The sequence below is a fragment of the Myotis davidii genome, unplaced genomic scaffold, assembly GCF_000327345.1.
Source record: "Myotis davidii unplaced genomic scaffold, ASM32734v1 scaffold106, whole genome shotgun sequence".
NCBI lineage: Eukaryota > Metazoa > Chordata > Mammalia > Chiroptera > Vespertilionidae > Myotis > Myotis davidii.
The window spans coordinates 581544-593796 of NW_006297290.1; positions in this window are offsets into that span (position 1 = coordinate 581544).

Sequence of the window (12253 nt, forward strand, 5' to 3'; positions counted from 1 at the left end):
GAGAAAATCAGAAAGAAGAGTGAGAAAGGTAGAATCACAAGAGAAAACCATTCTTAGACCAGAAGAAAGAAAAGACAAAAAACAGACAAGGAGCAATTAGAGGTGAGAGAACCAAGAAACTTTTCAAAAAAGTCAAGAAGATAAAAAGGTTTAAAATGTTTAACCACTTTAAAAAAGAGAGAAAAGAAAAAAAAAGAATAGCAGCACTTGAATGACACAATGTTTGAAAATAATAAACTCAATAACTGTCCAAATTATAAAAACTTAAGGGGTAAAATGTGAGATAGCCACAAAAGAGGTTTTCAGTTAAAGAGACCAAAAAGAGACAGGTTGATGGCTTGAGAAGGTAATGCAATCAAGAGCATAATTTTTTTTTTTTAGGAAAAATGTACTAGGATTTATATTCCACTGAAAATGAGAATTGAATATTTCATTTTGAAAAGGTGATAATTAATAAAACTGCACCCCAGAGAAAGCAAATGGAATTAGACTTTCAAAGAAGATTGCTTCTTCACAAGAGATAAATGGACCCTCTGAAGTAGAAGGTATGGATTATCCCTCCACCTTCCATCTCAGGAAAATGAAGTGGGTTTGTCAACCTCTTGGCTGCTGCTTCCCAACTGTAGTAGATGGTGCTGCTTTTCCCAATCATTTGCTCCCACCACCCTTATCAAAAGAGGATTTTAGATTTTTACTCACTGGCATAGGCTGCAGAGAATCCCGCCCTCTATGCAGAGTACACCACGCTATCTCTTTGACAAAGTGAAGCTCTGTTGCAGTATATTGACTATATTCCCTATGCTGTACTTGTATATTCCTGTAATTGCCAGTTTGCATTTCTTGATCCCTTCACCTTTTCCACATACCCTACTCCCCCTCCACCCCCCGCATTCTTCCTTCCATCTGGCAACAATTTTTTTGTTCTCTGTATTTATGAGTCCATTACTGATTTGTTTGTTTCTTTTGTTTTTTTAGATTCCACAAGTAAGTGACATCATATGGTATTTGTCTTTCTCTGTCTGACTTATTTCACTCAGCATAATATCCTCTAGGCCACCCATGGGGATCACTTTGTAAATTATATAATTGTCTAACTGGTATGCTGTATCCCTGAAACCTTATATTGAAATTTAACTGTAATTTAAAAATTATTTAAACTTTTTAAAAAATGGCACTGTGACTTGTTTTTACCTTCAAATGTGAGCTGAAGTCACTACCAGTAAGGCAACTCTGAGGCAGGAATTCCATCAGTCCTACTCTCTTGCTGGTTCCCTTTACACTACAAGAGCTGCATGTCCCAAATAGAGACTGTTCTTCAACCTGGATTCTGGTATGAGAAACACACACACAACAAAATGGCAGAAACAGGCTGCCCTTGGATGCCAACACATGATATGAGAGAAGTAAATGTTTGCTTTTGTTAGTCACAGATTTTTTTGATGTTACAGTAATAAAGCCAATTAGCACAGAGACCATTACTCTCCCAATCTTCTTCTAAAAAACATTTCCCGCTTCAATGAAGTCTGTGACATTTAGCCATGCCTATTTCCTTTCTTCTGCTATCAATCAATACTGCAGGTAGTTGGTAATTATAATTTTCTATTCTTATACTCAACTCCAAAAATTATATAAGCTTTAGGCCCCTCCACACCTAGATCTGCCTCTAATGGGAACAAAAGGGAGCTATTCAGTTTAACTTGACCTTTTCACAAAGGGAGGAAATAAAGACTTGAGAGGTTAATGAAATTTCTCCAAGGCCATGCTATTCATAGTTGGCAAGGTCAATTCTGAGGCTGATGCCTTTTCATTTCCATTTCAGAGAACAATATATCATTTTCACCCAAAATATAAAGTTATTATGTAAGGTATATTTGAACTAGCTTTTAGGAAATAAATGTAAAACCTTAATATTTTAAAATAGACTTTATTTTCTAAAGTCGTTCCTTATTTTTTAAATAAGAAATTCTTACCAGTAGACTATGAATAATTTTTTAGAAATAAACCTTATTAAGCATGCTTGATATGACCTTAGTACTAACTGTACCTCTTTTTTTGTTGTTATTAATCCTCACTCAAGGATATTTTTTTCCCATTGATTTTTAAAGAGTGGAAGGGAATGGAGGAGAGAGAGAGAGAGAAACACCGATGTGAGAAAGACACATGGATTAGTTGACTCCCACACACACCCCACCCAGGGCCTGAGATCAAGCCTACAACCAAGGTACATGCCCTTGATGAGAATCAAACCTCCAACTATGCAGTCTGAAGGCCAATGCTCTAACCACTGAACAACCAGCCAAGGCTCTCTCTTTTTTTTTCATTTAAAAAAAGTGGATGTTAATTTCTTCCTGATTATATCTTAGAGTTATTTTGCATATTAAATGAAAAATAAATATAATATGACTTATCAACTAACATTTATATTTTAAATTTTTTAAAGTACTGGATTTAGTTGACAGAAAATTTGTGTGCAACTACACATTTTAGAGTACAAAATAAAGTTGTGACCGAAATAGTATATTTTGCATAATAAGATGAAGCCAGGAGCATTCCCCAAGAGAGATCTTGAAAGAGAACTGAAATTCTTTGGTTACCTATTTAGAGTTATCTATCAATCAAAATTCTTATTAAAAGTCAATTGCATACTTATTTTCATTCACCAGCTGGAGTCAAATACATAATCTAGAAGAAGTAGATTCATATGCTTTCCGTAGGTCCAAAGAAGCAGAGTTATAAAGTTGCACAGCAGGGCAGCTGACTGCAAATATGTTGCTGCATGACTGAGTTTAATTTTGTTAAATATAATTATTCATGAAAATATTTTTACATCTATCACATAAGTCTCTGAACTAACAGTAGTGTTACGTCTCTGTCACCTTGAACTTCCTGTGACTAGAGACATTAGTTTATTTAAGTCTACACTAGACAGTATTCATTCAGGATCTTTTAAAGCCATGAATTAATTAAAGATTAACTTGGGTGACTGTTTCCTAACAGATATGTGCTTCCGTTGGCTTATGTTGCTCTAAATCCCTTTGTGATCACAAGTCACTCAGAAATTATCTTTCAGTTTTGCCAATGTTCATCCCAAGTCCTTCAGACTCAGTGATCCATGTAGATTGTACCTGAATTTAAAACACTTGGCTGAAAAATATGTTGATGTCCCCAGAAAGAAGAGATACTCCCCTTTTGGCAACCTGAATTATTCTCATAGAAGAGAGTGGTTTATTGAACTTTTCATGAGACCTTAGAAATAGAGTCGCCTTCACTGTTAGGGCATGTAATTATTAAGTAATTAATTGGGGCCTAAGGTTAACAAACTAGTCAAACAATTTATTACACTTGATTATGTCATCAGAAATTTTTTAAAGCAACAAAGCCAATGAAATTAGGTACAGTAATTTAAAATTAAAATCAACTCTCAAAATATGGCTTCTTTATTCTACACTACCTATGACTCTGAAAAGACATTTAACACACCAAACATTTAAATATTCTGTGACTCTGACAACTAGCACTATTTCTGACACTCATTCAGCATTAAATAGATGCCCAATGAGTGAATGAATGAATGATGGATAGCTAAACTCCAAAAGACAAGGATGATAATAGAGCTCACTTCATCTTGTTATATGTAAGTTTTTTTAAATAGTAGCAACTATTATTATATAATAATAAGTAAAAAGTAGAGATTATACAATCATCTAGAATAGGGAAACCCTCAAATCCAAGGTTTATCAAAAATTTAAAACTCTGATTTTCCCATAGATATCTACTTCAAAGTAAAAATATATCCATATAATTGAAAACTTTACATCATCCCTTTTTTGTTTAATTACGTTTCTCAAGTTAATTATGGCAATCTGCAAGTGACTTCTAAAACATAATCTCATACCACTGATTTAGTTCTGCATTGGCAAAAGAAAGCCTCCTTTTAAAAAATGTCCATTTAAGTATCTCTTGAATAAGCTAAATATCTTGAAACAATCACAGACACAAAAAATTCAAATATAGTTACGATTAAGAAACTGCACGAATCTTCTGACTCTCCTCTCTCTTCTAACACTAGGTTTTTCTTTCTTACTAGTTCCAAAACTTAGGTCAAAATCTCCATCCAAGCACTCATTTTTATTATCCTTCAAAAACATTTACTCAACTATGCCAGCATTAGATAAATGGGAGACATAATGGATGGTCAGATATGTAGAAATACATCAGAATAAAATAATAATACAATTTCATTGTTCCAACTGAAAAAAAAGAATAGAAACATGAAACCCCAAAGATATAGAACAGTAGTCCAAAACTCAAGCAATATATATGACATACACTGTACATAACTGGCCATGGTACCCTGTGCATGGCGTTTAACAACACTCATTTAATAACGACTTCTAGTTTTAATTCTAGGCTTTAGCCCCACAAATTATCTCTATATTATGTTTGAGTTCAATTTAAAAATAATTTGACATTTTAATTTCCCATATAATGTATTTAACTTTTAGATAAAATAGAAAATATGGCTATAGTAACATGTAATAAAAGAGGGCCATTAAAATTATTTGAAATAAAATATCTTGAGCTTTTTCTTTAAAATAAAGCTCCAGGTTGCTTTACTGAGACAAAAGGACATTATGATTCATTGTATAATATATGTTTCCTCAGGAAACACCCAATATTGAATGGATCAAAGCTCATCAGTAATGAAATTAAAAAAAAAAAAAAACACTACGGAAAAAGATTGCCAAATTGGCAACAACACTTTTCTATCTTTGTTTAAAGAACATCAACCTAGAAGTTTGTATCTTCCAACTAGCCTTTCCTTATTATCACTAGAAATCCACTGCAACATAAATAAGAGCTGAGATTCCTTGTTCTTTCTCACCTTCACTTGTCATCTTTGGAAGGTAACTGTCTGGAGACATTCTGACCAGCAGCCTCCTCAGCCGGAAAAGGATCCTCACACAAAGATAGGTACATGGAAATATAAACTGAAGAATGTTCACTTTGAATACTAATTCTGAGACTCTTTTTTTAAATTTGTATTGAATTTATTGGGGTGACATGGGTTAACATAATTATATAGGTTTCAGGTTTACAGTTCTATAATACATCATCTGCATACTGTATTGTATGTTCACCACCCAAAGTCAAGTTTCCTTCTGTCACCATTTATCCCCCATTTACTTTCTTCTTCCTTGCTCCACTCCCCTTTCCCTCCGGTAATCACCATACTGCTGTCTGTGTCTATAAGTTGTTGTGTTGGGGTTTTTTTGTTATTGTTGACTTTTGCTTAGCCCCTTCACTTTCTTAAGCCAGTCCCACTTCGCCTCTCTCCTCTAACACCTGTCAGTCTGTTCTCTGTCCTCTGTATCTATGAGTCTGTAACTATATGTTTCTTATTTTGTTCGTTAGATTACACTCAATGTGAAATCATATGGTATTTGTCTTTCTCTGACTGGCTTATTTCACTTAACACAATACTCTCTAGTTCCATTCATGCTGTTGCAAAATGTATGATTCCCTTCTTCTTTACAGCTGAGTAGTATTCCATTGTGCAAATGTACCACAGCTTTCTGATCCATTCATCTACTGAGGGCACTTTGGCTCATTCCAAATCTTGGCAATGAGCATAGGGGTACGAGTTTCTGGTTTCTTCAGATATTGCCCCAGAAGTGGACCTGTTGGGTCATCGGCAGTTAGTTCCATTTTTTATTTTTTGAGGAAATTCAAAACTATTTTCCACAGTGGCTGCGCCAGTCTGCATTCCCACCATCAGTCCTGGCCACATCCAAGCTAATAGAAATCATTTGTTGATTTATTGATGATAGCTATTCTGACAGGTGTTAGGTGAGATATCTCATTGTGGTTTTAATTTACATTTCTCTGATAATTAGTGACACTGAGCACCTTTTCGTGTCTATTGGCCATCTCTTTGTCCTCTTTGGAGAAGGGCCTCTGCCCATTTTTTTAATTGGATTGTACTCTCGATGTTTAGTTGTATAGGTTCTTTATAAATTTGGGATATTAACTCATCAAATGTATCATTGATGAATATGTTCTCACATTCAGTGGAGTGTTTTTTCATTTTGTTGATGGTTTCCTTTGCTGTGCAAAATTTTTTGTTAGATGTAGTCCCATTTGCTTATTTTTTCTTTTGTTTCCTGAGGAGATACATCACAAAAATATTGCTATGAAAAATGTTAAAGATCTTATTGCCTATGTTTTCTTCTATGATTTTTATGGTTTTGAGTCTTATTTTAAATCTTTAATCTATCTTTAGTTTAGTCTTGTGTATGGTATAAGAAAGTGGTCCAATACATTTTTGCACATATCTGTCCAATTTTTCCAACAAATTTATTAAATAGACTATGTTTATCCCATTGTATGTTCTTGCCTCCTTTGTCAAATATTAATTGACCATAAAGGCATCAGTTTATTTCTGGACTCTCTATTCTATTCCATTGATTTATATGTTTTTATGCCAGTACCATGCTGCTTTGTTGTGAGACTTCTTAAGATTTTGTTTTCATAGGCGTTTAAAGAACATTCATTTTCACTAAAATAATAACATGTGCCTTACATGAAATATGGTCAGCCATAAAACCCATTAAATTTTGTGAAATTCTATATGTTAGAGAAAAGTATTCATATTGGGCACTTGGGATAATTAATCCATCCAATACACAATCAATCAATTTTTCTCCTGATGGACCTTAACATTTTTTGAGCTTCATAATGACCAGAACACTATCAAATGTATTATAAGAGAATTGAATTGTTCTACACTCTACAGCATATTTTTATTATTAGTTTTGTCTTAGTTTTTAAAACTTTTTACAAGAACATGACATAGGAAAAATGATCCTTAAAGAAAAAAGCATATGCATATATAATCAGTGAAATTGTCCCTAAGATTCGTTGAAGCCTTGGTTGTTCAGGCAACACACATACCTGATGGGTAGAGTTGACTATTAGAAAGCTAGTTTGCACACAGGTGCATGCACTGCTTTCCCAGAACTTGGGCCATCATGTAGTTGAAATATATTGTAGCCCAGACTGGTTGAATTCCCCATCAAGGGCATATATCTAGGTTGCAGGTTCAATCCCCAGTCTGGTCAGGTCATGTGCAGGAGGCAACCAATTGATGTGTCTCTCCCACACTGATGTTTCTTTCTCTCTCCCTCTCCCCCACCCTTTCACTCTCTCAAAACAAACAAACAAACATCTCGCCCCCCTTCCACTCTCTTTAAAAATGAATGGAAAAATATTCTTGAGTGAGGTTTACCAAAAAAATGGCAGGGGAGTGGGGATATACTGTAAAATTGAAGCCAATTGAGAGTACAAGACCTAAGCATCTCTCTTCTCTGACCTGGTCTTTGATGTATGTTATATGGATTTTTTGAAATAGTTTTAGACCACTTATCATGGAATAAAATAACTTAGTAGAATGTTGTTAAAACTAGGACATATATTATGTGACAATTTTTCTTTAAACTACAGTTGACCCTTCAACAATGCAGGGGTTAAGGGTACTGACCCCCCACAGTCAAAAATCTGAGTATAACTTTTGACTCACAAGGTGTCCTTCAGTATCCATAAGGGAAATTGGTTTCAGGACTCCATGGATACCAAAATCTGTGGATGCTAAAATGTAATAATGTACATTATATGTAATAATGTAGAACAATGCAATTAAATGGCCCTCTGCACCCACAGATTCCAAAGGAGACGATCAAAAATAGTTTTCAATGTGCAGTTGGTTGACTCTGCAGAATCAAAACCTGGGGATATGGAGGGCCTACTGTGTAATTACTGGGGGGAAAAATGGTATCGAAATGGACACATAATTCAAACCTGTTTTGTTCAAGGGTCAACTGTCCTTTGAAATGGATACATTTGGATTTGAGCATCTTGATATTTTGCAATGGTGATTACATTGATTTATACATTTCCGCAAATTTGTATTTGATATATTAACATTATAACTAAATCATATGTCTTAAATTTTATTTTGGGGACATCTCAACAATAAGAAAAAGGAAAGAATCAGCTTAGTAGATACAGTAGTTACTTCTGTAAGTAAAACACCAACTCATAAAAATTCAATCACATAAAACATATTATGAACAACTCTTTGCCATTATTCATTATTTCCAGTGTCAGTTTCCAAGTTAAAAGTGAAAATTAGTTTCATGATTTCATAGTTACATGTCGTAAGCCTAACAGTATTACTCCATAGTAATATTGAGTCCAAAATAATATTAGACAAGTTTCTTAAAATGATACAGTACTATTCCTGCACTAATTAATACCAGTGGTCAGAACACTTTTTTTAAAAAAAAATATATTAACCAGCCATCGTGCTTATTTTCAGGGGTAACCGTAAAGATGAAACCACTGTGTTTCATCTTGGGCCTTTTGGCCCTTGAAGCCTGTTTCGCGGTAAGTCTCATTAATTATATCATCTTTTTCTCATGACTAATCACATTTTTCACATTAATATTAGTAGCTATCAATCATTGATGAAATGCTGTTCTACTGCTGTAATTTGAATTTAAATTATAAATCTAGCCCTAGCTCTTCCTTCCTCTCTGAAATAAATAAAAATATATTAAAAAACAAATTATAAATCTAATTTAAATTGCCGCATATGGCTCATGGCTACCATGTTTGACTATTTAAATCTATAATATCAGACTGCATTATACAAACATGTATAAATGTGGGTACCCATACATTACCAATGTCACAAGTAGGTAAACAAATTTATTGTAAATTTTTGATCCAATATACTTAATGACACTTTTTTAATATATTTGAACATGTTCTTTAATTTTTAAAAATATTTTTATTAATTTCAAAGAGGAAGAGGGAGAGAGAGAGAGAGAGAGAAACATCAATGATGAAAGAGAATCATTGATTGGTTGCCTCCTGCACACCCGCTGCTGGGAATCAAGCCTGCAACCCAGGCATGTACCTTGGCTGGACTCAAACCTGGGACCCTTTGGTCCACAGGCTGACGCTCTATCCACTGAGACAAACCAGCTAGGGCATGTTCTTTCATTTTATTAGGACTGTTTCTTCATCTATATATGGGATAGTTAAAATAGAAGTTTTTTATCAACATAGGATTCAGGGATCATCTATATCTAAAGAACCTGATTCACTTATTTAAAATATAGTAAGCCTCTCTAGCCGATTTGGCTCAGATGATAGAGCGTTGACCAGTGGACTAAAGGTCCCAGGTTCAATTCCAGTCATGGGCACATATCTGGGTTGCAGGCTCAATGCCCAGCCCTCGTCGGGGTGTGTGACAGGCAACCAATCCATTGTTTCTCTCACATGATGTTTCTCCCTGTCTCTCTTCCTCCCTTCCACTTCCACTCTCTCTCTAAAAATCAATGAAAATATCCTCAAGTGAGGATTAACCATAGATAGATGATAGATGATAGATAGATGATAGATAGATAGATAGATAGATAGATAGATAGATAGATTTTTTTTAAGCCTAACCTCATCCCAGAACAAGTGTCTGAGAGTAGGACCTGGTAATATGCATTTTACCAAGGACTCAGGCAACTTTTGATAAACATTTTTATCAATCAACACCTATCGGGTATAAAGGACTGGGTTAAGTACCATGGATGCTTTTAAATATTCAAAGTTTCAGAGGATTTTTTAAAAAGCCACAAGTTTTTGTGTTTTAAGTAGTGAAGTAATAATTGATTTCAAAGTAGCAATAGATTAATTCCAGTTTCAGAAAAAGGAAATTAATTCCAGAGTAACTTCTACCAAAGGACTGTAAAATATATTATATCAAGTGAAAAAGATGAAAACCTTTTTCAGAAGAGACTAGGACTTAGACAAAATAGGCAATATAAAATTATATCATTCTGAAACATAAAATCATTCTTCTTCTATCTATTCTACAAAACTTGAATAAAAGGAGGCCATTCCCTAGGTCTCTCAAGCAGCCGGGCATTGGCCATATTACTAAGTGCATTAGAGATGTGATATGATTTCTGATACACCAATAAAACATATTGACATGGTTCAAAGATCATATCATATCTTACTTATCTGATCTTAAAGCTGATATTCAACATTTTTATGTCCAGACTATAAAAGAAAAACGCTTCCTTATTTTAAAGAATCTGGTATTGATTACTTGAACAATGATTTTTTTTTGTGAGAATTCCAATAATATAAGCAGCTTAACATAAGCAGTTCAAATAGAAATAAGCCTTTTCCTAACTTGATTATATGAGATTCATAATGATTAATTGTTAATAATATGGGCCGGTAAGTAGTACTATTGATCCAGTCATCTTTTGAGTGTTTATTCTGTTATGGGTAATTTTCTGACTGCTTTCCAGCAATATCTCAATTAAACCTCAAAGAAAGCCTGAAGCGGATTACTATTAATCCAATTTAAATACAAATAAATTTAGATTCTAAGTATCCATATCTTGGCTGGATTGTTCCTAAACCAAGTAATACAGGAGATTAGCTCGAATTAAAGCCCACTGAGAAGATACTTTTTATTTCTAACATAGTATTTTCATTATTTTTACCAAGTTGATCACCACTGTCCAGTTGCAGAAAGGAAGTTAATCACGTTGGTTGGGTTGAGATTAGGAAAATAACAAATGTTTACTATGAAGATTTTTTTCAATAGATATAATTTTTAGATTAATATCAGGCTGTCCTTAGGAGACAAGACAACTTTTAGTGAATTCATTGTCTCAATAATGAAAAAAAATGTGAAGTATTTTCCTACACTATGGATTTACATTGCCAATTAAAAATCAAGTCCTAAAAAAATGGAAAAATCAAGTCCTTAACTTTTCAAACACCTTGGCCTAGCCTTTGGATTGTCAGCCATTGGGTCAAATGCTCTCCATAATTCAATAAGCTATCACTAGCTAGAGAGGGCCAACTTGATGACTAGTTCCACAGCTGTTTCATTGTGACACCAAAAAAAGTGTTTTACTGGCATACTGGGAGCAGAAGCCAGGTGATTAGTGACTAGCATAGGAGCAATGAGGTTAATCCCAGCAAACCTAGAATACACCTTCAGAGAGCTTTGCTGAAAGGAAAGAGGTGAAGAGTGATACAAGGAAATGCATGGTTGAAAGCGGACTTGTTTAAAGTATAACGTGATAGTTATTATTTTGAGGAAAACAAGCCAGTTAAAAGGCACATATTGAAGTTCAGGAATAAAAAGGAAAAACTGACAGAGCCCTGAGAAAATACCTGCAAAGAAAAGCGAAATAGCCAGATAGCTATGACTTGACAGTATGTGGCCAGTAGAGCAGTAAAGTTCATTTCGAATTGCCTGCATTACTTTGGAAAAATAGGAGGAAAAGCATCTGGATGGGGTGGATGAGGCCTAAAGAAGAGGTAGACAGCTTTAACGAAATTGGCATCGATTTGGGAAATTATAGGCTTCTGGGGAATGCGGCAGCATAATTTGAAGGCACTTGAGAGAATTGCAGGGCAGTGCTGAAGGACCAGGGGTTTGTCATGCTCAGGGCTTTTGACATCTGCCACCACTGGTTAAGGACTGCAAGTAGGAATCAAGAAAAGGGATGATTTAGGGCCTAAATTTTAGGCGGATCATACAGTTTGACGTGGCAATGTCAGAAAACAGGTGAAGGACCTGAGGACAACAGGAGGAAATGCAGTTGTATGTCCTATGAACCCAAAGGAGATGAGGACTTGTGCTTTCCTACCCTGGAGCATTTACACACTTCCCCTCCATTTGGTATGACCTCTCCCCAGTTTATATTATTTAAACCTGCCTTCAAAGGCTGCCTTCTCTGTGAGACTATCTTTCATCTCCCCAAAACTAATAACTCTAAATCTCCAATGTATTTGTTTCCTGCACTATTTTTCAACTATTTTTATTTCCAAAAATTGCAACCACTCTCCTGGATGTTAACATAACAAATAGCAGCACTTAAGGTTTATTGAGCACTGTACCTAAGCCAAGCACCCCCCTAAGCACTTAACTAGTAATGTTTCACAGCAAATCTGATAATGACCCTAGGATGTGGGCACTTTTAAGAACATTTTCCAGATGAGATAAGAAAACATCTCAAAAAGGATTTCACATTCACACATCCTCTATATAGCAGAGGCAGGAAACTATAAAGACTATCATTCTACCTCCCGTTGGGTGATTTTTGTACCTTCTAGCATTGTGGCTACTTGATCTGCAGACTCACAAGTGGCACTCCCATAGCTC